The sequence below is a fragment of the Mustela putorius genome, unplaced genomic scaffold, assembly GCF_011764305.1.
Source record: "Mustela putorius furo isolate JIRA1106 unplaced genomic scaffold, ASM1176430v1.1 tig00000461_pilon_pilon_pilon, whole genome shotgun sequence".
NCBI lineage: Eukaryota > Metazoa > Chordata > Mammalia > Carnivora > Mustelidae > Mustela > Mustela putorius.
The window spans coordinates 1,114,089-1,141,640 of NW_025421390.1; the positions used below are offsets into that span (position 1 = coordinate 1,114,089).

A 27,552-nucleotide genomic window follows, 5' to 3' on the forward strand; every position below is an offset into this window, starting at 1 on the left:
GGCGGCTGCACTTCCGGAATAGTGGTGGAGATGGAGAGGAAACCTGAAGAAGGAGGCGGGGCGCTGGAGGCCCAATGCGCGTGCGTCAGCTCAGTGCCGCGTTTCCACTCCGCCCCTTTGTGATTCCCGACTCCAAGCAGGACTGTCTCTGAAACGCATGGGCCTTCCATTATCTGCGGTCTCCTAGACTCAACACCTTCCACATCCAGTGTTTTTAATCTCCCATGAACGCGCATGTAAACACCCCTGGGAACGCGCTTGCCAGAGGCTCGCCCCCTTCAAAATCCCTAAAAAGGGGCGGGGTGGGGCGGGGAAATGGGCGCCTGGGCGAGGCCGGAAAGAGAAGAATCCTGCAGGAAGGAAAGAAGCTGAACTAGTTGGGACCTGACTGGGCATGCGCACGGGTTACCTGTCCTGAACAGCCTTAACAATGAGCCGGCTGCCGCAGGAGGCAGTGTGCTGCTCCCAGCATGCACCAGGCCCAGGCTGTCGAGTGGCACCCCAGGGGCTCCTGGGAGTTGTAGTTTTTCGGAGCCTCTTCTCCTTTATCCTGGAATGACCTATCGCCCACTTCGGAGCCCGGCAGCTTCCCTGGAAATCGGCTGAGTCGCGGCACCGACTCACCTCTAAGGAGGGAATTGAGGGGCAGCCCAGGGCTGAACAGGTAGGCTGTCACTGCACTCTTGGTTCAGACTGCTGCCTATAATGGTAGAGCGCTAGAGATGGAGAAAGAAGAGAATCTCTCCTCTCTTCGAGGGAGTTTCCAAATCATCTGTAGTGTAATCTTTCTGGTTTTCTTAAATGACTCAGTTACTAGCCCAAGGGTACTTTAGCTCCCAGTTAGGGCTATGCGCCACCCCCACCCACCACCGCACAACTTGAACACAGGCTCCCCTTGCTCCTGGTCCTGTCTTCTTTCCATTCTCCAGTAATCCAGCCTTTCTGGCTTGCTCCAGAGACAGTGGAGAGAGTTACTGTGATTACTGAATAAATGTTAGGTGCCTGGCACAGGACATGGCAAGCGGGGTCGTTCGTTATGTGATGACCCAACTAAGCCCTCCCAGAGCTAACAAACTAGCTGAAGAGTGGCCATGCGGTGTGATTGGGCTGGCAAGGGCTCTGAAGGTCAGAAAAATAATATACCAGAGCTGGGCAAAGACATGACAGGCCTCACAGAAATGCATTTCTAGGGCAGGTTTTTGGCAGCCAAGGCAGTGTGGTGCTAAGGATCTGTCTTGAAGCACACAGTGCAACTCTTTACCACCTCCTGTCTGCAGAAATTCTGTAAAGTACTTAAAAGTAAGATAGATATTTTCCAGTTTGGGGACCTAGAACAAGGCATTCCACTTCTCTGAGCCTCAGATTCCCCATCTATTAAGTGGAAATAACAGTACCTACCTTGAATGTTGTGTGAGACCCTCAAAAGACATATTTTAAGTGCCATCACCCACAAAAGGTCCTTTAAGGCTCAAGGGATTAGGACATGGACAAATCTGGGGCATCATTATTCATCCTACCACAATGGTGTGAAATACCATTCTTATGCTCCTGACTCTGTTTATCTCTACCCTAACCTCACTGCTGAACCTCAAACTGATATATGTAATGCTACTTCACTTTGTCACTTGACTGTTTAATAGGTGTTCCAAACATTCCCAAACAGCATCTTTAAATCTACTGCATCATTCACTCAATGGTTCAAAACTAAGTTCCTAAGAGTCATCCTTGCTTCTCTTTTCCTCACAACTCCTATCCAAACCATTAACAAGTACTATCAGCTCTTGAATTTTCCCACTCATATCACCTCTACCCCAGTCCAGGTCACCATATGCTCTGGTCTCTACTACCACAGTAACCTAACTGCTTTCCCTGCTTCTCCTCTTGAACCCTTCCCCATTCAGCCCAACACCAACCTATTCAATCCATCTTTTTTTAATGTTTTATTTATTTATTTATTTATTTGACAGACACAGATCACCAGTAGGCAGAGAGGCAGGCAGAGTGAGAGAGGGGAAGCAGGCTCCCTGCTGAGCAGAGAGATGCAGGGCTCAATCCCAGGACTCTGGGATCATGACCTGAGCTGAAGGCAGAGGCTTAACCCACTGAGCCACCCAGGTGCCCCTATTCAATCCATTTTTATCACAATGGTCAGAGGATTTTGTTTTAAAATATAAGCCAGATCATGTTACTCCTCTGCTTAAAATTTGACAGTGGCTTACCATTGCACTTGAGATAAAATGCTTCTCCAGCCTCACCTCTTCTCTCCTATTCGGTACTCTCTACACCCTGACCTATTCTGTACTCTCTACACCCTGACCTAAAAATCTCAGAAACACTAACCTTCTTCCTGCTGGTGGCCTTTGCAGTGTTTACCATTAGATATTTTCTTCTCACCATTCAGTCTTCACCCCACTGTTAGCTCCTTAGAAATGTTACCCTCCTACCTCTCATGTACCCTGCCTCTTCATAAAACTCGCTGTCATATAACCCTGTCTTGTTTTCCAGGCCTCACTTGTGCCCCAAGTAATCTTTGTTTCTTGTTTACTTCTTAGTTCTCCCTCTAGTAGAAGAGAAGCATTGGGAGAGAAAGGACCTTGTCTGCTTAGTCATCGCTGTATTTCCAGCCCCTCAAAGAAGTAGCTGGCACATTAGGAGGCATGCTGTAAGTATTTGTCAAATGAATGAATAGAAAGAGAGGCAGGTCTAAATTGAACTCTTCTCCATTAGAGCATAATGGAAAGGCTGGAATCTGAACCTTTCCCTAATTCCTGGGATGGGATGATCCTGGGGAGAATATAAGCAACAGGCAGATGGTAATACCAATATAGTAAAGCCAACAGGTGGTATAATTGGTATCCAAAAGAAAGGCCTCATATGCAATTACCCCTTTTCTTTCTGGCAGCAGGAACAAGAGTCCTCTCAGCAGCAAGGTTTTGTGGCTCTGAAGCCTAGATGCACATAGGAATGCCTTGGGAACTCTTCGAAAATGCACAGCCCTGGACCTTATCCCTGAATGACCAAGTTTGGTTTTCTGGGAGCTTGGTCTGAGAATATGAATATTTATAAAGTTTCTCATGATTCTAAAGCAGGTGACCCTTGGTTTCTTGTGTTTTCTGGGAATCCCAGACCTAGGAATCCAGTGGAAGGGTGCAGGAAAAGTAAGGAGTGGTACAGAGGGCTAAGGCTCCCACCATGGAGCACATCTCCTCTTCCCTTTCTTCTTCCCTAGCATGAGGAACTAGCCAGACTGCTTGCTCTGCCACTGGTAAGTAACATCTAGTGCTTCTGATCAGACCAGTGTCTTTTTTGTGTGTGATCCATTGAGTAATAGAACACAGCCTGTGGCTTTTTGCCCTATTCACCTGTGCCAGAAGCAAGCGCAAGGCTTTGCAAAACTTTTCCCTTAATCTTCCTTTCCATTCTCTCTAGCCTGGGCAGGCTTGGGTTAACAATAGGTTTTCATGTATACAAAGGTATGAAGTAAGGTTCCTCTGTGTATCTGTTTCTACATATTTTTAAATATATTTTTAGAGCAGTTTTAGGTTGAAAGTAAAATTGACTGGAAAGTATAGAGAGTTCCCATATAACCTCTGCCCCCACATAGGCATAATCTCCTGCATATCTGCATCCCTCATCAGAGTGGGACATTTGTTACAATCAATGAACCTGCATGGATATATCTTTACCACCCAAAGTCCATAGTTTACTTTAAGGTTCACTCTTGGTGATGTACATTCTACGCATTTGGACAAATGTATAATGATATGTATCCATGATAATAATACCATATAGAATAGTTTCACTGCCCTCAAAATCCTCTGTGCTCTGCCTGCCCCAAACCCTTGGCAATCACTGATCTTTTCATTGTCCCCATAGTTTTGCCTTTTCCCAAATGTCATACAGTTGGAATCACACTGCTCTAAATCTTCTGCATCCAATAGTGTTAAATAGAATGTATGAAGCAATTAAAGGGGGCCTATGAGGAATGAAAGTTGCTAGTACATAAGAGTTGGTGTATAGCCTTTTCAGATTGGCTTCTTTCGTGTAGCAATATGCTTCCGAGTTTCTGCCCTGTCTTTTCATGGCTTGATACCTCATTTATTTTTAGTGCTGGGTAATATTCCATTGTCTATGTGTATTATAGTTTATTTATCCATTGTTTATCCTTCCTACTGAAGGCCATCTTGGATGCTTCCAAGTTTTGGCAGTAATAGATAAAACTGCTGTAAATATCCATGTCTGGTTTTTGTGTGGGCGTTAAGTTTCCAGTTCCTTTGGGTAAATACCAAAGAGCCCGAGTCCTGGATCATATGGTAAGAGTCTGTTTATTTTTATAAGAAATTGCCAATATGGGGCGCCTGGGTGGCTCAGTGGGTTAAAGCCTCTGCCTTCAGCTCAGGTCATGATCCCGGGGTCCTGGGATGGAGCCCCGCGTCAGGCTCCCTGCTGAGCAGAGAGCCTGCTTCCCTTCCTCTCTCTCTCTCTGCCTGCCTCTCTGCCTACTTGTGATCTCTGTCTGTCAAACAAATAAATAAAATCTTAAAAAAAAAAAAAAGCCCCTCCTTTAAAAAAAAAAAAAAATTGCCAACTGGGCTTCTAAAAGTAGCTGTACCATTTTGCATTCTCACCGGTTAGGTTCGTCTATATTTCAGAGGAAAATTAATTCTCCTGGAATTTTCTGCAGAAGAACTGGGAAGGCCGAGTAGGATGAAGTAGGAGGGAACCTAGCTTTAGGGAAATGGCTACAGGGTGAAATAATGAAAGAAAAGAGAGAAGGAGGAAGAGAGTTTGTTTCTGTTCCTTCTTTGCTTTGTCTTTACTAATAACATTCAGGCCACTGCAACCCCACCCTTACGCTAAGCCCTGAACTGAGCTCAAGTGAGAGGCAGGGACTAGGACGATTAGGTCCTCTCCTTAGAAAACCGAGAGAAAAGCGGAGGAATCCCAAGTACGTTTTGTCAAGAAGTGGATCCACTATTCCCACAATACAGTAGCTCTCAAAAAATGTTTGTTGACTGACAGGACAGGATAAGTGAAAACCTAAACTCCTCAGTATACCAGTCACAGGTTTTAAATCTGTTAGAATCCTTGGTTTAGCTTCAGGAAATTCAGACCCACTCACAATTCCATGGACAGTATCTTCATTCTTTCTTCAAGCAAATCAGTGCCTGCTGTGTTGCTGGGAGTAAGCTCGGTGCTGGATATAACCCTAGCGAAGTCAAGGACAGCTCAGTTTGGCTCAAATCTTGATTTCATCATTGGAAAGTGACTGGCTCTGGACACAATGAGAAAGTAGTGAAGAGCAGTTGCTGTGAGAAGATTTTGGTTTAAAAAATAAAGGTCAGGACTATGCTCGTGTTCTGTGGGTGTGCTCAGTTCTGCTCTAAATTGTCTGCATCAACTAATGTTAAATAGAATGTATGAAGGAGTTAAATGGTGCCTATGAGGAGTGAATGTTGCTGCTACAAAATATGGAGATAGAAGCACAGGTGAAATATATTGCCATCTAGGCAAAATGAACAATCTGTTTGGAAGGAATCAGTCTCTAGGGATCATACATAACTACAATTACTTTACTAAGGAACGAATGTTTTATATTTTGTGGCAACTTTTGGGGGATACCACATTTTTCTACATGTGCCTGTTTTGGTTCCATTTTCCACCTAAAATTACACATGTGAGGACAATAAGTAATTCTGTAAATAAAGAGTGAGATCATCTTTATCTCAAAGACCTTGGCTGAAGGTCATGGTTAATGACCAGACTTCTAACGTTGCCACTGACATCCTGGCAGAATTGTATCTGAAACTTGGGCGATGAGATGACACTTTTTTAAAAGTTTTTTTTATACGCTTCAGAGATCAACACAATGAAGCCATCTTATATGTAAACCAACTGTTGTAGTATATGCTTAGGCCTCGTTGGCATGGTTTTAAGAAAAGCATTTCCCATCCTCTGAATCTAAACCTTAAGCCATCTTTAAGCAGAGACACCTTTCCTCTTCTATTGAACCACTCCTGGTATCATCAAGCACAGTACAAGAACAGTACAAGGCATGAAGAGGGAACTCAGTAATGACAAGTGAGTAGAAAAATTACTTGAATCTTAATGTCTTTGCAGAACAGGTTCTGGTGAAATGGAGCGCAGAAGAGTGTATACCCATAGTTTTCCTATCAATACTATCGCCCTCGCCCCGCAAGGATGACAAGAACCCTGGTTCGGATGCATCTTCTCCCTCCTTATTTCCGCAAGTCTACACACTTATATATGCTTACATGACCAATCAGCGAGCAGGGTACAGGAGGGAGCGAATCAGGCTGTGCACCTAAACGAACAACTTCGCTAGCAACCAATGCTGTTTACTTCCTCTTTGGGTGTTCGCTTAGTCTCACGAGGCAATCCTAACCTGGCAACTAGCCAGGTGCCATCTTTTAATGGCGGAGGCTGCCTTGGCCAGGGGCCTGCCTCCAACAAATACCATTTACTTGGCAGTTACTCCTGGAGGCCAAAGAGATCAGGAGGAGTGTTTGTTACCAAAGATACCTCCCCTTGAGTAAAATTAGTTAGGATCAGGTTAATTTTCCTTAACAGCAACAGATACCATGGGGAAAGGGCTTTTGAGCCAGCCAAATAAAAATTGGTCTTTTTCTTCAGCTGTCTATTTTAGGGAGTGGGGGAGAGAGCAAAAGCAAAAAACAAACAAACAAACAAAAAACTCAAGCAAAATGGAAAAAAAAAAAAAAAGACTGTATTGGCAAAATAAATAAAAGAGTTCAGAGGCGAAAGAGGCCAAGATATTAATGATAGCCCAAATGGTATAACCCAAACTTTGTTCTCCTACATTAAAACCCTGAAGAATTTTGTGGGCTCCTGAAACATGTATTTTTACTTCCAGGGCATGAAATCCTAAAGAATTTATATCCTATATCATATGTTCACAGATTAAGTATTTTCAAAAAGCTGATTCTCTTTTTTGAGGTTGGTACAAAAAGGAGCTAGAAGTCTCACCCCCTAGGAGAATGCTGAGTAAAGTGGAACTATGGTGTAGCTTTCTCTCGGGCCTCACTGCCCCCAGGCTTGCTCTCTCCAAGCCATCCTTCTCATTGCTGCCAGAATAATCTTTCTAAAACTCATGTCACTCCCTACCATAGCCTAAAACCTTCGAGAGCTTTCCACGTCTCTAGCACTGAAACTATTCTCGTTCATCTGGCTTAACGCCTACCTCTGCAATCAATCCATTTCCCATTTTCTGCCCCCTTAAAACTCACCTCCAGTAACACCGCATCAGGATAGAATGGTTTTATTTGCAAGTGACATGAAATTCTACTTGATCTTATAAACCATGAAGGGAATACCAGCATCCACTTAACTTGTTAGTTTGGTCACGTCACTGGCTCCATTTCTCTGCCATTCCCTGACATCTTTATCCTCTGCTTGACTCTCTTTAAGGTAACAAAATAGAAACCAGCAACTCTCAGGTTTAAATGCTTTCTTTTCCATATAAATGCATCTCTTCCCCACAACCATTAAGCCAAAATCCTGGACTTCTCTCTGATTGGACATATCCAGCCCAGAACTAACATCCCTAAGGAATGCCATGGCTGATTTGCTTAGGCTTGGAAGACATGCTTCTCTGAGAGCCAACTCTAATAATGGTTTATGCTGACTGACTAAGGCCAACCAAGACCCATCTTTGGAGATGAAAATAAGGTCAGTTATATTCAATCCATGGGCGGGAAATATGGAAGGAAGGAAAGAATGGATGCAGACTAAGCATCTTCAGAATCCAAACTGCATACAATTCTCTAAGCCTTTCATCCCATGGTTTAGCTCTCTACCCTCTTTCGGGAATGTTCTTTCCCTACTTGATCGGTCTGGCAAACTCTTACTCTGCTCTCAATTCCAGGCCAAGCATTTCACCCTCTGTAAGGTCTTTCAGGATCCCTCACCCCAAACGTGTGTCATTCTTATACCCAGTATAAACTTAATATATTGCCTTACATAGTGTTCATCAATTATTTGTTTGTTACATTTGTACTCTCCTGGAGTACAGAAACCCTATCTTTTTTATACTGACTCTTGACATTTATAAAATGACCAGAACGTATATGACTAGCCTTTAAATAAATTCTGAGTTTTGTTAGTTCTACTGGAGATTGATCGTTGTCTGTTGATCACCAAGTTATGTGCTCTGTGTGTGACCTCCTCTGATATCTAACCTCAAGACAGAGACAGATCCTCAAAGTAACTGGAGTGAGGAGCAAAGGGATTAGAAAGTGAAATGCCTGAGTCACTCTGGTTCTTGGCCCTCTTGGTCCTGATTTACAGGGATCCCGAGGTCTTGGAGGATCCAGGACACCATCAGTTGATGACGGTGCCCTCTAACTGTGGAGGCAATGCAGGCACCAGGCGAGAAGCTTTCCTGTATGAACGTCAAGCCGGCAACTTGGCCAGCCAGAGTCCCTAAGTGCGTGTGAGGTTCCATGCTTATGATCGTTTTATTATTCCTAACCGAAAAGGGCAAAAGCATACTCTAGATGCTGTTTCCTTTCACCTCACAGCTCCACAAAAAGAATACCACATTGTACCTTTCCTCAACTTACAGCATCTGAGGGTAGAGCCAAGAATTAAACATTTCCAAAAGTGGAAGTGAAATGATCATCATTATCAGCAATTGTTTTTAACAGGCATGCTCTTGGTAGGGCAGAGAATGTGTGCCCGAGAGACGTAAGCAGCAGTTGGAAATTGTCAGGGAAGCTAATAATTAATTCACAAATGTTAAGTGCTCTGCCAATAATAACATTGATGATGGTAATGCAAATATTCCGGAGGACCCTGGGATTCAAAGACAATGAGACATTGTCATCAGAGTCACAAAAGCAGCAGAAGACAGGCTGTATGACCTCAGTGAAGTCACATGTAAATGTAACAGCCAGAGACTATTAATAAGTGTACGATAGTGTAGTATAAATTATACATCTGTGGTAGCAATGCAGCAACACTATTTGACTGATTATTGAGGGAATGATCAGGATGGAATGATATTAGTCAGGAAAGGCTCTCAAAAGGGTGAGTCATAGGCTTTTTTGAACAAGAGGCTGACATGATCTAGATGGTACTTAAAAATGATTACCTTAGCAACTATGGAGAGAATGAACCACGATGGGAAAACACAAATCAGGGGGACCAGGTAGGAGGCAGTAATGCACACAAGGTGATGGGTGCCTGGACTGGCGTGTGGGCTGTGAAATAGAGCTGGAATGGTTTAGAGAAGGCGATGCAGTAGATTGCATAACAGCGTGGGCTTTGCAGACAAACTGATCTGGGCTCTGATCCTGGCTTCACTGACTAGCTGTGTTACTTGGGTAACTAACCTTCCTGCTCTAGGTCCATTCCCTCATCTACAAAATGCACTTGTAGACACTTGTTGTTTTTGCTGTCTGGTATTTCAGTGTCCTTTCTAGTTTGAGTGAATCTCAATGTAAATGGGGAGACACACAGGGGAAGCTGTTCTTCTGCCAACCCCTGGCATCCAGGTCATAGGCACATGCTCTGAGCAGGGCCAGTTGATGCTCACTCATCTCTCTGTACTGGGCAATAGTGATTCAAAGACAGTGTGGCCAGGCTGAGGATCTTTGAGCCCTCTGTGGGTCAAATTAGACTCCAGAGGCTTGGGGCGCCTGGCTGGCTGAGTCAGTCGAGTATGCAGTTCTTGATTTCAGGGTTGTGAGTTCAAGCTTCACGTTGGGCATAGAGCTTACGTTAAAGGAAGGAAGGAGAAAGGAAGGAAGGGAGGGAGGGAGGGAGGGAAAGAGGGGAGGAAGATGGTAGGAGGGAGGCGTGGAGGGAGGAAGAAAGAATCGAGATGCATGGTGGGGCACCTTCTTGAAAACTGTTACTGAGCTCTGATTTTAACTTTGTGCTCTGCTTCCTCCCTTGGTTCCACACTGAACCCAGTCCTCTACCTTAATATGGATTCTGTCAATTGCCTGACACCTTTCCAGTTACTTCGATTTCTATTTACTGCTATTTGCTTTCAGAAGCCCCAACTAGAAGATGACTTCACAAGACCATTTTGAGGATTGAACAAGATCATGTAGAGAAGGCCCTCAGCCCAGTACTTGTCATGGCTAAACACTTACTAAATAGTTGACCTAAAAATGACAGACTGAGTGACAGACTTTGATAACTGGTTATATGTGGGAGAAGAATAAAAAGGAAGAATGGGGAAGGGAACACTAAGTTGATAAAACTATCTTCCACATCCTTATTCTACCTCTAACAAGAATATGGAAGCCAACAGAGGATGATGGGCATGAAAGAGGGTTAGACATGAATGGCAAAATATCGACCTCTCAGCATATCAATTGAGAACAAGGTATTTTACTGACATGACAAGGTCTAAACTTGTTAGCCTGGCACATAAGGCACTTCCTAACCCTGTTCGAACCTGCCTTTCCAGCCCTCGTGCCTGCCACTCCCTGAGAAGCACCTGACGCCATACTCGATCACTCTGCTCCGTGTTGTTCTAAGCTTTGCCTCCTCGGCCCACCGTTTTCTCTTCACCTGAAATGTCCTTCGCATCCTCCCTCAACCTCAGTTCATTTAGGACTTTGGTTGCCTCTTTTATCCTCCAGGAAGCCATTCCTAACTCCTTCCAGGCAGTGTCACTCCCTCCTCCTTCTGGGCTCCCACAGAACTCTGTTCAGGCCTCTCTGGTAGAACACACCACATTTTATTCTAAAGGGGTCGTTACATCTCTCTCCTTCACTACCTCGTGTGGTCCCAGACCCCGAGGACTATGGTTTGGCCATCCTTGTATCACTATTGCCTGACATCTTCTGGCACAAAAACAGTACTTCACAGGCTCGTGGCTGAATAACCAGGGCATTTCTTCATAATTTGGTTAGAGATAAAAGGCTATGTCTGTAAGGGGCGCCTGGGCGGCTCAATCAGTAGAGTGTCTGACTCTTGATTTCAGCTCAGGTCATGATCTCGGGATCTTGAGATGGAGCCCCCTTGGCTCTGTGCTCAGCAGGGAGTCTGCCTATCCTCCCTCTCTCTCTGCCCTTCCCCCCACTCATGTGCTAGCTCTCTCGCTCGCTCGCTTGCTCTCAAATAAATAAATAAATCCTTTTTAAAAAGTGTATGTCTGTAAGAGAACGTGATTTGGCAATCCACACACAAAAGTCAGTCTTGTACATTATTTGTTTATGTATTAAATAATAAATAGTGTCCTTTTAACTTGCCAGCTCCTGAAGGTCAGAGTTCTGTTTTAACTCACTTTGTACTAATAGGGTTTTTCACTAATGGGTGCGATAAAGGAATTGGAATCCTTTTGAGGTACTGCTTTGATGTTAAGTAACGCAGTGTTGCTGGTGTGCTGAAGGAGCTGTGCTTGGAGACCCTGAGTACAGGAGCCCAGGCCAGCAACCTTAGTTAGGGTTTTCTGTAGATCATTTCCAAGCTCTGATTCCCAACACTTAACCAACTCACCTTTCCCAAATAGAAGCCAGAATGAAAATGATCATTTCCCTTTGCAGTCCCCCAAGTTAGGCCTAAGCCTAAGTTTCCAGAGGGACACACCCCTGAGGCCCAAATTTAGTATTATTTTCCATGGCCCTCAGAAATTATTCTTCTTTATTTTCTAAAAAGATTTTGGAGATCTCACTTTTTTTTTTTTTTAAGATTTTATTTATTTACTTGACAGAGATCACAAGTAGGCAGAGAGGCAGGCAGAGAGAGAGAGAGAGAGAGAGGAAGGGAAGCAGGCTCCCCGCTGAGCAGAGAGCCCGATGCAGGGCTCGATCCCAGGACCCCGGGACCAGGACCTGAGCCGAAGGCAGAGGCCTAACCCACTGAGCCACCCAGGCACCCCTGGAGATCTCACTTTTAATTTATTTTAGAATTAATAATCCATTACTGAGATTCGGAATTAAAAAGCATACAGTGTAAAGTGTCCCCCTGCCCCCCACCCACCCTGCACCCTCGCCTTCCCACCTATCCCCTGTGGGTGACCAAAGCTATTGCTTTCTTATGCGTTCTTCCAGAGATACTTTATGCATATAAGGACATATTGGTAAGTTTGCCACTGCCTTTTACACGAAAGTTAAATTAGTACACACAGTTCTGCTTCTTGCTTTTTATTCACTAAATGATTTATCTTGTATATCTTTTCCTATCAGTACTTATCAGTACATACCGCAATTGCCCCCAACCCCTTGGTATTCCAGTCGCTTGGAACTGTGTCTAGCAAGACAGTCTGCTGTTAATGGGCCTGGGGGGATTTCCCCCCAATCCTTTCTATTTTATAAACAATTCAGCACCTCTTTTACCTCCTTTCAGAATTCCTCCCCAGCCTCTGCCTTCCTCATTCTCAAGAAATGCTGCCTCTCTTAACTCACAAAGAAAGCAGAGGCTATTAGGTAAAGATTCTATCAATTTCCTGCCTCTTATCTACTTTGTCCTTCAGACTCCTTTGGTTCCAAACAGCACACAGTTCTCCGGATACACGTGTTCTCTTGTCTCTGCACCTTTCTCTATGACATTCCCATTCTCACCATCCTTCCTCTGCCTGGGAAGCTTGTATTAACCTTTCAAATCCAAGCTTGGATATCATGCAGAGGGAGTTAGTCTGTTGCTTTTTGTAGTGCATCTGTATCTCGTTCCTCTCCTGCTGTTGTATTTCTTACGCTGCTTTGAAATTTGTTTACAAGTCTAAGTTCCCATAGGTCTGTGAGCACCTTGAGAACCAACCAAATCAGGGGTGCCTGGGTGGCTCAGTGGGCTAAGCATCTGTCTTTGGCTCCGATCGTGATCCCGGCATCCTGGGATTGAGCACCGCATCATCGCATCGAGGTCCCCGCTCAGCAGAGAGCCTGCTTCTCCCTCTCCCTCTCACCCTGCTTGCGCTCTCTCTCTCTTTCTTTCTGTCAAATAAATGAATGGAATCTTTAAAAAAAAAAAAAAAAGAACTCATTCATATCAGGATGCCCAGCACATAGCATAGAGAATCTGGTAATAGAAGCCCCTCAGTAAATATTTGTTAAATGAGGAATAAATAATGTGGAGGAAATCTAAGCATAGTCTACTATGACAAGTATTTGCAAAACAGTAGAATGAATCTTCAACTTTGCACGCTGTAGCAGAAACAGCATCGGACCTGGAATCATCGAGAGAACTCGTTCTGGTCCTAGGAAAGCAGGAAATTTTTCCCACATGTTCATTGCAGTATCCTCAATGCCCGGAAGAATGCCTGGCTCTTTATTGGTGCAAGAATGAGGCTTTGTGTTATGTTTGTATTTGAATCTACTGAAGACACCCTTTATTTCAAAGAGGTTGCAGGGAGAAAGCTGGAACCCAGCGGTTTGTGGCTTTTGGGCTAACGAGAGAACACGCCTGATACCCAGTCACACGTGAAGTTATCCTAAGGCCAGTGAATTCATTTACATTGGACACATTCAACCAGCTGACTTTTACAAATGTGGTTATGGATTAAATTAACACATTTCCATAGCCTCAGGTTTCTTCCAAGCTTAGTGGTAATCACATGCTTTATCTGGGAAATAAAACAGAAACCAGGTGATCTTGAGGCAGGGCTCTTGACTCCTCCTATATAAACACCAACAGGAGTAAGAGCGTGGCAGTCAGGCACAGAGCACCCCTCTGATGCAAACTGAAATAAGACCTTTACCCCACTGGCCTGTCTCCTAAGAGGGCTCTTTTTTTTTTTTAAGATTTTATTTATTTATTTGATAGAGAGCATGAGTGGGGGGAGTGGGGGCAGTGGGAGAGGTGGAAGGAAGCTCCCACTGAGCGGAGAGCCCGATAAGGGCGGCACTCAATCCCAGAACCCAGGGATCATGACCTGAGCCAAAGGCAGTTGCTTAACTGACTGAGCCACCCAGGTACCCCAAGAGGGATCTTTCTTCACTGCTCTCCTTCAGTCGCTAGAATACACATAGCCTCCCACCCCTTCTTACTGAACAGGAGTAATATGCAATAATACATGTAATTAGAACATAAAGTCACATCTCCGTCAGTTTATGAAAATAAGATTCTCTCATCCCGCTGCTTCTGATCAAACACTATGGTGACCCACAGTTGTTTTTAGACCAAGACTGAATCAGAATTTCATGTTTATAATTTTTATTTCCACAGTGTTCAGTAAATACTTATGGATTGACCAAATGAATATTTTGCCATTAATGAGCTCTGTAACCTTGGGCAACTTTTATCTACATTTTCTAGGCTTCGTTATCCCCATCAATGCCATAAAGCTTGATTGTCAGATTTTTCAAAATTATTTTTTAATAGTTTAAACATTTTCTGCAAACAAAGGCTTAGAACTCCATATGAAACAAAAAAGTGGGGCTACTCTAGATAAAATAGGTTCGGAGGCCCTAAGAATTCCCGCTTTGCCTCCTCCCTCCCCACCCTTGTTTCTGCCCTGAGTCCCTCTGCCGAGCCCCAGGGCTCTGGGACGCACCTTCAAAAAAATCACTGCACTAGACAATCCTATACGTAAGACTGACTCCCAGACTTGTACAGAAACTTATTGTCAGCTGGGACCAGAGATTCTCAACCTGCAGCCTCTTAATTCTTAGGGATTAAATGAGGTAAAGCCATTCAGGAAAATTAAAATATGAAGTTTCTTTGCTTTGGGTGGTATTATATCAACTCAACCAAGCAGTTTGCTTACCAGTTGATTACTTATTGGAAAACAAAATTGGAAGCTATCTAAATCCTTGATAAATTAATCACAGATATGAGCATGATGAGAATGAACTGTGAACATGGTAACATGTAAATAAATAAATTTTTATCTTTAAATAATTTAAATAATAAGACTTTATAAATAAAGTAATAAATAATTACATTACTAACCAATAATTTTTAAGTGGACAGAATTTCTAAATAGATATGAAAAAGAGGGGGCAGAGTTAATAAAAAGAATAAGATTAATAAGATTAATAATGATGCATTCCATTTTCTTCCTTTCCATACAAATCAAATGTGCCAGGGAAAGGTTGAATGGCTTGCTAAAGTCCTCACAGCTGATTTTATGGCAGAATCCACAGCAGAACACAACATCTGTAGCTTTCCAAGCCATGTTGCCTTTCTCTGTGAGGTTAGGGTTCCATCTTTACATGTCTGGGATCCATGGTCATGCAGCTACTGAAAGATAGAACATCCTCATTATCTCAGCACCTATGATCTGGATTCCTGAAGTTTGAAGGTGGGCAGGAGAGTAAGAATCATCATAATCCAGAAATGTTTATTTATCAAATGACTACTTATAACACCCACTCAAATATCCAACTCCATTAAACATGAACACTGATGCTTCCCTTCCAGGGATCAACTCCCTCATCACATGCCCAGCTGATGACTGCATTCTTATACCTATTTGACAATACGGTACAAATGCAATGCAAATCAACTACAAAGCAAAACTGCTAAGATCTTGCAAAGCTATGGAATTTTTCAGGTTTATTGAAGGAAGGCCAGTGTGCAAGCAAGGGAAAGAGGTGGGTGATACTGAAGAGGTAGGCAAAGGACAGATTGGGAAGGGACTTGGGGTTCTGAGTGGTTTTCATTCTGGTTAGGATGAGAAATTTTTGGAGGCCTTTAAGCAAGAGAAGTGACAATCAGATCTATCTCGAAAATTCTCATGTTGACATTGGCAAATAGTCTAAAAATATAGGATCTTGCTATTGTATTTCTGTGATTCTATCCCTTAGATGCATCGCCACATGTATGAAATGACACATGTCTAAGGTTATTTATTGTTGCCCTATTTGTAAGAGCAACAAATGGATGCAGTTGTGATGTGCAGCAAAAGGGGCTTGGTTTGACAACGATGGCATGACATGTAGCTCCAGAAACAAGGAAGGTCTCTCTGTACCTATAAGGAGAGAGTTTAAGACATGTTGGTCAACAAAAGAAAGCAAGATTTAAAACTTATAGAGCAATGCAAATGGTAGGCTACCTTTTGTATAATAAGATAGGAGATAAATTTATAAATGCTTGCATTTGCCTTAAAAACCCAAGAAAGAAAGAAAGAAAAAAAAAAAGACAAAGACACCAGTGGAAGTGGTTCTTATTTAGAGGGTTGGGGTGAGGAATGCAGGAATGGGTTTAAGACTTCTCTGGGTATATCTTCTTTCATAGCATGCTGAATTTTGAACCGCATAAATGTAGTACCTCATAAAAATAAAATATTAAGTGTCACTCTGACTGCTTTGTAGAGAGTGGTTGTAGGGACTCAAGAGTAGAAACTGGGGCCCATTTAAAAATAGCTACTGAAGTAGTTCAGGCGAGGGCTGGTAGCAGGCAGCACCGGAAGGTAGCAGAGGAGGTGGTGAGAAGTAGTCAGTTTGGGGCTTAGAGCTAATGGATTTGCCAACGGATCGGGTATAGTTTGTGGATGAAGAAAAGAGAAGTCAAAGCTCCATTCCTAGATAGTTGTCTTGAGCCAGTAAGGTGGGGTTGGGGGAGGGGCACCAAGGAAGATCAAGAATTGAGAATTCTATTTTGGACCTGTTGAGACCATGTTTGAATGCAGAGGTCCACAACTAAAGAGAAATATCTTGAAGGAGGCAGAGATTTTTCCAAAGATGAGTTCAACTCCCATGAGTTCAAATTTAAGGACTGAGGGATCCTCGTAAAATCAATAAAACTCCCAAATGTCCGTCTCTGTTTTTATGCTGCACAAGTGAAATATACAGGAAGGAATGGCATTTGTGCTAATATAGAATTTTGTTGGAAGAAAACTAGGTTAAAAATTCCGAATCAGGGGCGCCTGGGTGGCTCAGTGGGTTAAAGCCTCTGCCTTCGGCTCAGGTCATGATCCCAGGGTCTGGGATCGAGCCCCACTTCAGACTCTCTGCTCAGCGGGAGCCTGCTTCCTCCTCTCTCTCTCTCTCTGCCTGCCTCTCAGCCTACTTTTGATCTCTGTCTGTCAAATAAATAAATGAAAATCTTAAAAAAAAAATTCCTAATCAATCCCTGGGTTTGTTCTTAGTTCTCAAAGTCAGCCTGTAGTTATCAGGATAGCCTACATTTTGTTAAATATGAAGTGAAAATAAATGCTGTTTCACGATCTTTTTTCATTTTTCAAGATGAAGTTTGAATCAAAGATTTTCCACTATTTAGGATTAAACATAGGTGGCCAACACTAAGTGGCCTTTTCAGTGTCCTGAACAAAGTGCAAACAAATATGATTTGGGAAACAAATTTAATTTAAACTTTTCCTCTTGGACACTAAATTCACTCTTTATTAACAGAATAATTTACAATATAACTTGGACTGATAATGGGGCAGAAAGTAGAGAGTAACGATTTTTTCTACTTTACCCCTCTAGAAGTTATTAATTTTTTTTTTTTTAGCAAAAATAAAGAACTGCTTTCTTAAGAGTTCTACCTTCAACTCTTAGTTTGTCTTTTGTGCATTTTCACCAAGTACAATAGACTCTGGATATGTCCCCATGTTAATAGAAGTTACTAGCTGTGTTTGCCACAGTGCCCAGTGTCTCAGAAAGTTCAGGATGCCAAAATAAATTACCATGTGGTTTACACAAGCATTTCTTTCTCATGCTTCTGGAGGTTGAGTCTTGAGATCAGGATGCTAGCATGGCCAGGTTCTGGTGAGAGCACTTTTCCTGGCTATGTCCTCACAGGGCCCCCTCCTTGGTACATGCATCACGGAGAGAGAGAGAGAGGGAGAGATCTTGGGTATCACTTTCTGCTTGTGCAAGGGCTGTAATCCCATCAGGGGGGCTCCACTCTCATGACCTAATTAAACCCTGATTACCTCCCAAGTGTCCCAGTGTCCCACCTCCAACTGCTGTCATGTCCAGGATTAGTGGTTTAACATATGAATTTGGGGGCCAGGGGCGGCATACAAATATTCAATCTATAGCTCTTAGCCCAGAATCCCCTTTAGTTTGGAAACCCTCAGACCTCCAGGTGGCTGAAATACTTATTGGCTGCTGACGCCTTACCTCATGAGTCCTCCCGAGGACTTGCTTAAAGGAAGCTGCTTCCCTCAAGTGTAGGTCCACTCTCCTTGGGAGGTGAGGGGTGGGACAGTACAAAGATCCAGCCCTCTGGCCTCGATATGCCCATTTAATGAGCTTCTCATGAGGGCCAGTCAACCTCTGTCTCACTCCCAGATTCTCTGACGGGCGTTATTCTCCAATACACCTCCTGCACACGAATCTCGGTCTCAGCATCTGTTTCCTGGGGGACCCAACCGAAAACACTGATAGCCTTCATTAATAGCATATTCAAATAGTAAGTAACCAAATCACACCGATTTCTTAAGTTGCATGTCGGTTCAGGCACAGTGTAAAAGGCGAACATAGTCGGGTACAGAATATGCTATTGGACCCTCCCGGGGCTGGCCTCATGCACTTTGCATATTTCATACCCACATTTCCAGAAGAGAAAAGCCTCCCTCAGATCTGTTTGGCACCACACATTTTGTCCAGCACAGGGAGTAATCTCTTGGCTCATTATAACTGATTTCTGAATGCATTATAATAAGAGAGAACTGAGTTTTGATCTCATTATTTATTTTTATTTCTTAAAGAAGTAGAACAACAGGAAGCCAAACTTCAGTTCAAGTATTCCTGGAAAAAAAATGAAGAGTAAATAATAAAACAAAATAGCCTGTCCAGCAGCACTCCTTAAGAATTCCCCAGCAGGGGTTACGATCTAAAAAACAGGCCTTAGATGCTGAGTTGATTTATCATACATATAAAAATTCCCAGACCATAGATTTTCTGCTCATTCATTTCTGTCACCATAATTTATTTAGCCTTCAGTTTTCAAGATCCTTTGTGACCATTAGTAAGATTTTTAAAATAGCACTGTGCAGGCAGGATTTTGCAAAGAATATTCAGGCCCTCCTTTCTCCTCTTGTCACTTAGTTAGCCATAGTTCAGTGTTAGGAGAAGTTCAGAGGACCTTTTTCATGGCACCAAAGTAGCCTAATCTACAGTCAAGAGATTTAGTCACAAAGAAAATTTGTCTTCAGAATTCCCTTTTATTTACATATTTATTTATTATTAATTTTCTTCTTAAGTAGGGCCCATGCCCACTGTGGAGCCCACCATGGGACTTGAACTCGTGACCCTGAGCTGAGATCAAGAGTGGAATGCTTAACCCACTCAGGCACTCCAGGATTCTCTTTTTTTAATTTTCATTTTTTAAGATTTTATTTATTTATTTGCAAGAGAAAGAGAGCACAGGGTCAGGGTGGGGGGAAGAGGCAGAGGGAGAGAGAGAACCAGACTCTCTGCTGAGTAGGGAACCCGATGCAGGGCTCATGCAGGGCTCGATCCCAGGACCCTGAGATCATGACCTGAGCAGAAGACAGATGCTTAACGACTGAGCCACACAGGCACCACTCTTTTTTTTATTTTTTTAAAGTAATTTCTCCATTTATTCTCCCTTCAATGTTTGAATTTTGTTATTCTCTGTTGAAAATATTTTTATTATGTAATTATAGAAAAATGAAAATGGGATACATGAAAAAGAAAAATTATCCATAAGCATGGTGGTTTATTTTCATCCAGACCTTTGCCAAAATAGTGTATGTAGCATTTACAATTTTTACAAGATACATTAATGCCATTTTATACTTTCATTTACCAAAATGTAATAAATACTGTCCATGTCAATAGATACACCATTAAAATATTATTTAATAGATGCATAATATTTTACAACTTGGGGTTATCAAAAGTTTTTAAATCAATACCTTGCTATGAAACATTTATATTGTTTCCCTTTTTTTTTTTTTTTTTAAGATTTTGTAAACAGTGTATCAGTGAACTTTCTTGTAAATCTTTGTAAATAACTGGTTGTTTTCCCAGGACAAATACTTAGAGGTGGGATTTCTGGATCAAGCAGTGAGTACGTTTTTAAGATTTTTGTAAACATTTGTTGCTAAACTGTTTCAGTTTCCCACAAAGAGTGGTTGAAAATGTCCTGTCTCTATACTTTTGTCACCCTGAGTATACCATTCTTTTTCATCTTTCTTAATCTAATAGATGAAAAATAGGATCTTGTTTTTAGTTGCATTTCTTTGATTTCTAGTGAGCCTGAGTTTTGAAAGTATTTTTTGGATATATAACTACTTCTTTTGTGAACTGCCTCTGAATGTAAAATATTGAGTTCTGTTACTTCTCTTCCTGAATTTTAAGAGCCTATCTATACGTGAGCACACATTTCTCCAAAGAAGACATACAGATGGCCAGCAGACACACGAAAAGATGTTCAACATCACTCCTCAGGGAAATGCAAATCCAAACCATGAGATATCACCTCACACCTCAGAATGGCTAAAGTAAAAAATACAAGAAACAAGTGTTGGCAAAGATGTGGAGAAAAAGGAACACTCGTGCACTGTTGGTGGGAATGCCACTATCGAGCACAGTAAGGATGTTCCTTGGAAAATTAAAAATAGACCTACCAGAGCGCCTAGGTGGTTCAGTAGGTTAAGCGTCTGCCTCCAGCTCAGGTCATGATCCCAGGATCCTGGGAACAAATGCCACATTGGGCATTATCTTTGTATTATCTTTTATTATTATATTTGTATTATGTTATATATTATATTATATTTGTATTATCTTTGTATCATTAATCTTTGTATTATTCTTCACATTAATGGAAGTGTTTCTAGAATTTTGTCACCACTAAAGTATGGTACTTCATCCTTATTCAGTAATAAATGCCTTTTGGTATCTACAATTGTACCTGTGTTTTGCTGCACTGATATAAACTGAGGAAACATGACATTGCTATAAGATTTCCTTAAAATTATGTTTAAGCATATATTGTTATAATTTCTACTTGCCTGTGGCTTAATAATTATTAGAGGAGAGTGCTTTTAACAATTATTTTCCTACAACATTATTTATCCAGAGCAGCTTATTTTTCCATTAAAAAAAAATATATATATATATATATATGGCCTGGCACACCGTAAGAGACTCTAAGAACCAACTGCTGGAAGGGGAGTAGAGGTGGGATGGGGTAACTGGGTGATGGGCATTAAGGAGGAAACCTGATAGAATGAGCACTCAGTATCATATGCAAGTGATCAATCACGAAACTCTACCCTTGAAACTAGTAATATACTGTTGGTTAACAAAATTGAATTTAAAGAAAAAATTTAAAGTTTTCTTCATCAGTGAAAGTGTTTTTGACTCTATATAGAAGAGAATGAATTTCTTTTAAATACTGCAGTTTTATTTTAAAAATATGTCAATTCATGAACTTGAATAGATAATTCACAAACTTTGTTCAGATTTCAAAAAGTAGAATATGCTATATACCATAGAATAAAATCTCTTTTTCACCTCTCTCCTCTGGTCAGCATGTCCTTCTCCCTGCAATTACTGTATTGTTAGAGAGGAGGAAGCAGGATTTTTTAAATAAAAAAAATACATACACACACAAAACATCTGTAATATACACAGAATGTATCAAATGTTTACATGAGAAAAACAATGTGCTAAGCTATCCTAAGGAGTCAGACAGGAGGCAGAGACTTGATGAAGAGTCTGGTCACCAGGAGAGAGAAAGGAAGCAGAGTAAACTGTTTGGTGTTTTTCCAATATTGTCAGTTACTAGTTTATTTAAACTCTGAGTTCATTTTCTCACCAAGTTACAGCAAGAGATAAATCTGTAATCCATGTCACAATAACTGCATTAGATATGACTGTCTACCAACTCAGCTTCCCAGACCTCAGATGGCAAACAGGACAGGAACCATGGGGACACCTGGGTGGCTCAGTCCTTTAAGCATCTGCCTTTGGTTCAGATCATGATCCCAGGGTTCTGGGATGGAGTCCCATGTTGGGCTCCTTGCTCAGCAAGGAATCTGTTTCTCCCTCTGCCTGCTGCTCTCCCTGCTTGAGCTCGTGCTCTCTCTCTCTCTCTCTCTGACAAATTAATAAATAAAATCTTTAAAAAAAAAAAAAAAGATAGGAACCATGCATTCCTGGGATGCAACCAATCCAGAGTACAGAATGACAAACCAAATGACAAACACAAAATGTACCAAGCTTCTTCAATTAGATGAGAGAAGCTTAAATAAATCAAAATCACAGTACAAAAATAACTTAAAAGCCTTTCCCCAAATAAATCTGTATTGTGTTGTAAACAACTGAACAGTCATCGGAACCAGGGGTGTGTATAGAGGGGGAGCTGGCTCTTTGGTGCAGGCGGGCCCCTTGAGTAGAGGGGGCCTAATGCAGCCCCGGGACTGATAAAGCTGTGGACAGGGGGGGAGCTGCAGGAGCAAGAGTGGAGCCCAGGAGTGGGGGGATGGGAGGTAACGGGAGAAGGTGGGGGGTTGGGAGGCAATGGGGAAGAGACTGGCAGGGTGCTGGGAGGCAATGGGGGGTGGGGGAGGAGCTGATTCAAGCAAACCAAACTCACAAAAAGCTGATTTATCCACAGAAATGCCATTTGTTCATTAACCAGCACAAAGGAACTGGAGGAGTGTTTTATTCATTCTACAGAGAAACCTAACATGCTGTTCATTCTGCAATAGAGTACACTTACTGCGGGGGATCAGGATACTCTGGCCAGCAGGTACAGTTCTCTATCCCCCACGTGGTGTTGGGTGAACCCTGATATATATCATCCTTTGGTCTCTACTTTTTTTGGGAGGGGGGAGGGGATATTATATCTAAGACAAAAAAAAAAAAAAGTCTTTGAATGAAAAAGTCTTTTCATTCCTGTTCGGGTCAACCACAATAAAACCAAATGGACAGAGTTACCCCCCAGCATTGCTAGACAAAGTCTCCTGTGGTCTCCCCTCCCTCCTCAGTCCTTGGAGTGGGCATTTCTCTGGGTGGCTGGGAGGTAATGGTAACATAAGGTGGCAGTCGCCTGCATGGGTTCTGAGCCTCATGGCTTCCGTTCCAATCCCGGCCTGGCCGTTTGCCAGCTGCAAAACCTCAGGAGGTTGTTTAACTTTTCTCCTTCTGGGGAAATGACAGTAACGGTACCTGGTTCAACAAGTCATTGAGAAGACTAAATGAGCTAATCCATGTTGAACACTAAGCATGGTGCCTAGCATTGACAGAGCACTCAAAAAATGGTAGCCACTGGTATTAAGGCTGCCGTCCTCTGCTTCTGTTGATTTGTAGTTGTTTCTGCTCATGGACAATAAGCCATCTTAAACTCTTTGCCCAAATTAAGGAAAAGAAAAGAAGTCAAATGAGACCAATCTGATTTGGTGAAAAGACTGAAACATGTTCAGTGTTTCAAAGAAATGCAATTTCTTCGTATTGCTTCCCAATTTGAATATGGTACAACCTCAAATAACACGGAGAAGAAGGGAATAAGCAAGTACATTTTTTCCAAAGGAGAATGAGTAAAAAAAAAAGAGGGAACTTCATGTCAAAATGCAATTTGTAATAAACAAGTATTTCTGGAGAACCCAATATGTATCCAGTGACTCTGTCTGCTTCTATCCTTGCCTTTCTTAAATCCATTTGCAACACAGCAACCAGAATCTTTTTTTTCTTTTTAAATTTTTAATTGTTTTTAAAGATTTTATTTATTTATTTGAGAGAGAAAAAGAGAGAGAAAGCACAAACAGGGGGAGTGGGAGGGAGAAGCAGGCTCCCCGCTGAGCAGGGAGCCCTGGGATCATGACCTGAGGTGAAGGCAGACACTTAACAGACTGAGCCACCCAGGCGCCCCTAAAGTCATTTTTCAAACACTAAGTTAGATCATGTCATTTCTCTGTTCATCATCTTCACATGGCTTCCCACTTCATTTGAAGTAAAAGCCAAAGTTTTTGCAATGCCATACAAGGCCTTGCATAATCTGCTCACTCCCTTCCCCACCCCATCTCTATGACTTAACCCCCCTCTCCCTTACTTACTCAGCACAGACATCACTGGACTCTGCTATTCCTTAACCATGCTAGGTACTCCTGCCTCAGGGCCTTTGCACTTGTGGTTTCCTCCATGTTGGAGTCCTCTTCTTCTTCTTCTTCTTTTTTTTTTTTTTTAAGATTTTTATTTATTTATTTGACAGATCACAAGTAGGCAGAGAGGCAGGCAGAAAGAGAGGAGGAAGCAGGCTCCCTACTGAGCAGAGAGCCCGATGCAGGGCTCGATCCCAGGACCCTGGGATCATGACCTGAGCCGAAGGCAGAGGCTTTAACCCACTGAACCACCCAGGTGCCCCTGGAGTCCTCTTCTTCAAATCATGTCTCAAAGAAGACCTTGGTCAAATGCCCCCTTTCCTGACCCTCCTGCTTAGAACTGTAATGTCTTCACCCCCACCACTGTGTAGTCTCCTTTCCTGCCCTCATTTCTCTCTAGCAAATTCTCTGTATATTTACTGATGTATTTTGTTTATAATCTATCTTACCCCATCCTCCCTGTGATAGAAGTGCTACCTCGGGGGGTTCTGTATGTTTTGTTCATTGCTGCATCTGAATCGCTAGCAAAGGGATGGTGCTCACCGTGGGATTAAAGAATGAATTCTTGAACGGTGCTAGGTGCTTTTATATATGTCATCTCACCTACAGACTTCGGTCAAGATCTGATTTTCACAAGAAGACTTCACTAAATAGTAGCCATTATTATAACTATGTATTTTTCTATTCAGCAATGGCTGCTTCCGGAAATTAAAAATGGACAGAAAGCATCCTGAAGTGCTTGAAGCTGGAATCTGAAAAACACTGTTTATTTTAACATGTGGCTGTCCTTTAAAGGCATCTTACATAAGATGGAGAGTCAGAGGAAGAAGTTGTTTTTAACTTCTCAGTATGAATGATCAGAAATTACGAATTTTCCTGTAAATTTAAGTTGACCCGTTCTAATTTTAGCATGAATTCCCCGACCCTGAAAAAATGATTTTTACATTTGTCCAAATGGTGCACAACAGCAGAAATGTGGGCCCGGCTGTCCCTGCCACTGCCTTGTGGGAGATAAGGGCAGCCTACTGGATTTCTGGTATCCGTTATAGTGATGACACAAAAGAAATGTTTGTAAGAACAAATGTTTGGTTCCAGGCTGCAGCCTAATTTAATAGTGTGCTTGAAAAAAACAGAGTTGATGATTCATTCCCAAACCCCTAGGGAGGGAGGGGTGATTGTAAACCCTTTGGAAAGGGGCGAGAAAGCCTGTCCAGTCACTAATGCAGAGATCTTAAGCAAAAGTCTTGTCTGATGGCGATAGAACGCTGGTTTTCTCCCAGAATGATTTCAGCTGGGGGAAGACTGTGAGATTCCAAAGCCATCTCCCTCTGCTCTGATTTGGGGAGTGGGAGGTTATAACGTGATTGATTTTTTGATAGTTTCAGATCATCTTAAGTATTTGGATGAAAGACTACCCCCGAGGTTTTCATACTTGTGGTTTTCCTTAAGACATTACATGCGATTGTAATATTTTTTTTAGGGGCCACAACCCTAGGGAAATTTTTATGGAAGAAGAAAGAGAACTTTTTTTTCTTTTCTTTTCTTCCTTTCTTTCATTTTTTTTTTTAAACAGAAACTGAGATTTAAGACACATCAGCCATCTAAGTAGGTGGAGAAGACAGCTGCGGTTGGCGGTTGGCGAGACCCGAAGTCCCCTCCCACTGCTTGCTGGTTGATGCCTGAGACTTGGAAACTCAGGAATGCGTTTTCTTGGATTAAGATTTCATCTATTAAAATACTAACAGCCCTTCTCAGGATCCCATGTGAAACTCTCCGGGTCATTTTCACTCTGCTGGTAAGGGGCTCCCTGGCTCCAGCTTTTCCCAGCTGGGTAGGGAGAGAGCGAGTGGATCCTGGCCCTTTGGCGATGAGAGGGGGGTGTGCCTGGGGGGAGACACTCTCGGAGGAGCCCACAAAGACAATAGGAACCAATAGGAACGCTTTTCCATGTGTAAAACCATTTTTGCCCATTCCTACCACAGCCTCCCTGCCCTGCATCCTGGGGGAATATAAGGTTGATACGGTAACACAGCTGGGAGAAAGCCCGCCCACCAGAGTCTCAGGCAACCCTAAACCACAGCTGGGATTATCCCAGCATTTAATCCCTCATCCTTAGCCAAACTGCTTGCTTAGTTTGACCAGTGTCTTCTGTTTTTCCATAACGACCAGAGGCATTCTAATTCATCATTTTTTAAAGATTTTATTTATCTATTTGACAGACAGGGATCACAAGGAGGCAGAGAGGCAGGCAGAGAGAGGGGAGGAAGCAGGCTCCCCCTGGAGCAGAGGGCTCGCTGCAGGGCTCGCTGCAAGGCTCGCTGCAGGGCTCCATGAGGGGCTCGATCCCACATGACCTGAGCCGAAGGCAAAGGCTTAACCCACTGAGCCACCCAGGCGCTCCATCTAATTCACCATTTTAAAAGGTATTCTATAAAAGACTTCTGACATGGGGAGGGGTGGGGTGCGGGGAGTGGGGAGTGAGGTGGGGAGTGACTCTTTCTCTGGCTGGCAAGGCTTCTAAAGGAGGGAAATCCCTGCGGCTGTGTGGAAGTGACTCAAGTCCTGAGATGGTCTGTCAGCTCCTTGCACTGGTGTTACTGGTTGCATGGCGACCTCACTGAGGTAACAGTGTCATTTTATTTTCACTTCTCACTACTTAACTTAGGTGTTTCCTCTTATGTAACTTTCAAAAACAGTTTTCTACCTAAGAAGGGTGAAAAGGAGATTTTATGAAATTGAGCTTATTATGGCACTTAAAAATAATTTTCAGTATAGTACATGTCTTTCTTCTTAAAGCTATGACACGGCTGTTCAAAAAAAAAAAAAAAAAAAAAAAAAAAAAAAAAAAACTCTAACAACTCCTCTTGTCCTCTAAAGATTACCAGGTTTGTTCATCATCTTTTATTTCTTTACCACATATTTTGTGCAGATTACATAGCAGAGACCGGGCTGGGTGCTATGGCCCTGGCGCTGGGATCCACTCACCCGACCTCGGATTGCTCAGTCTAGTCAGTGGGAGGAGACAGACAAATTACCACCTGCTAAGAACAGGACAAAAGTTTGCACAGGGTTGCAGAACGGGCCCCACCCATACTGGGGCATCAGGAAAGCTTTCAGTGGAAGTAGAGTATTTGAGCTACACTATCCTCCTATCTGTCTTCACCTCTCTAGGCCAGGGACCAATTCTTACTCATCACTGGATCTCTGGTACCTGTCAGGCCTGTCATAAATATTCATAAATATTTGTTGAACTTCACTGAACTGAACTGCAAACATTTATTGCTGTTTTCTAAATGCTGGGGATGGGGTAGTGGCTACAAGAGAAATTTTTGTTCTTGTGGTATATATGTTCTAGGGAGGCGTTACTAGGAGTCAGCATTTACTAAGAACTTCCTACCTGCCAGGCACTGTCCAAGAGATTTGTGTATTCACTTGTTCAATCTTCACAACAAGCCTGTAGTAGGTATTCTAATATTATCCCAATGTGTTACTGTGAGGACATAGAGAGGTTAAGAAACTTATCCAAGCCAACCCAGCTTGTGAGCGGTAGAGCTGGGATTCAAAGTCAGGAAATCGTGGCTTCCAGAGTCAGT

The 27,552-nt window shown here is 42.6% G+C and overlaps 1 long non-coding RNA gene across 1 annotated transcript; it reads left to right on the forward strand.

Moving 5' to 3' along the window:
• Window positions 1-132: 132 nt before the first annotated feature.
• On the forward strand, window positions 133-25,716 carry LOC101672802. Its single transcript, XR_201012.3, has 4 exons — window positions 133-664; window positions 2,553-2,662; window positions 22,477-22,611; window positions 25,533-25,716. It is a non-coding gene; the product is annotated as an uncharacterized LOC101672802 (long non-coding RNA).
• The last annotated feature ends 1,836 nt before the right edge of the window (window positions 25,717-27,552 follow it).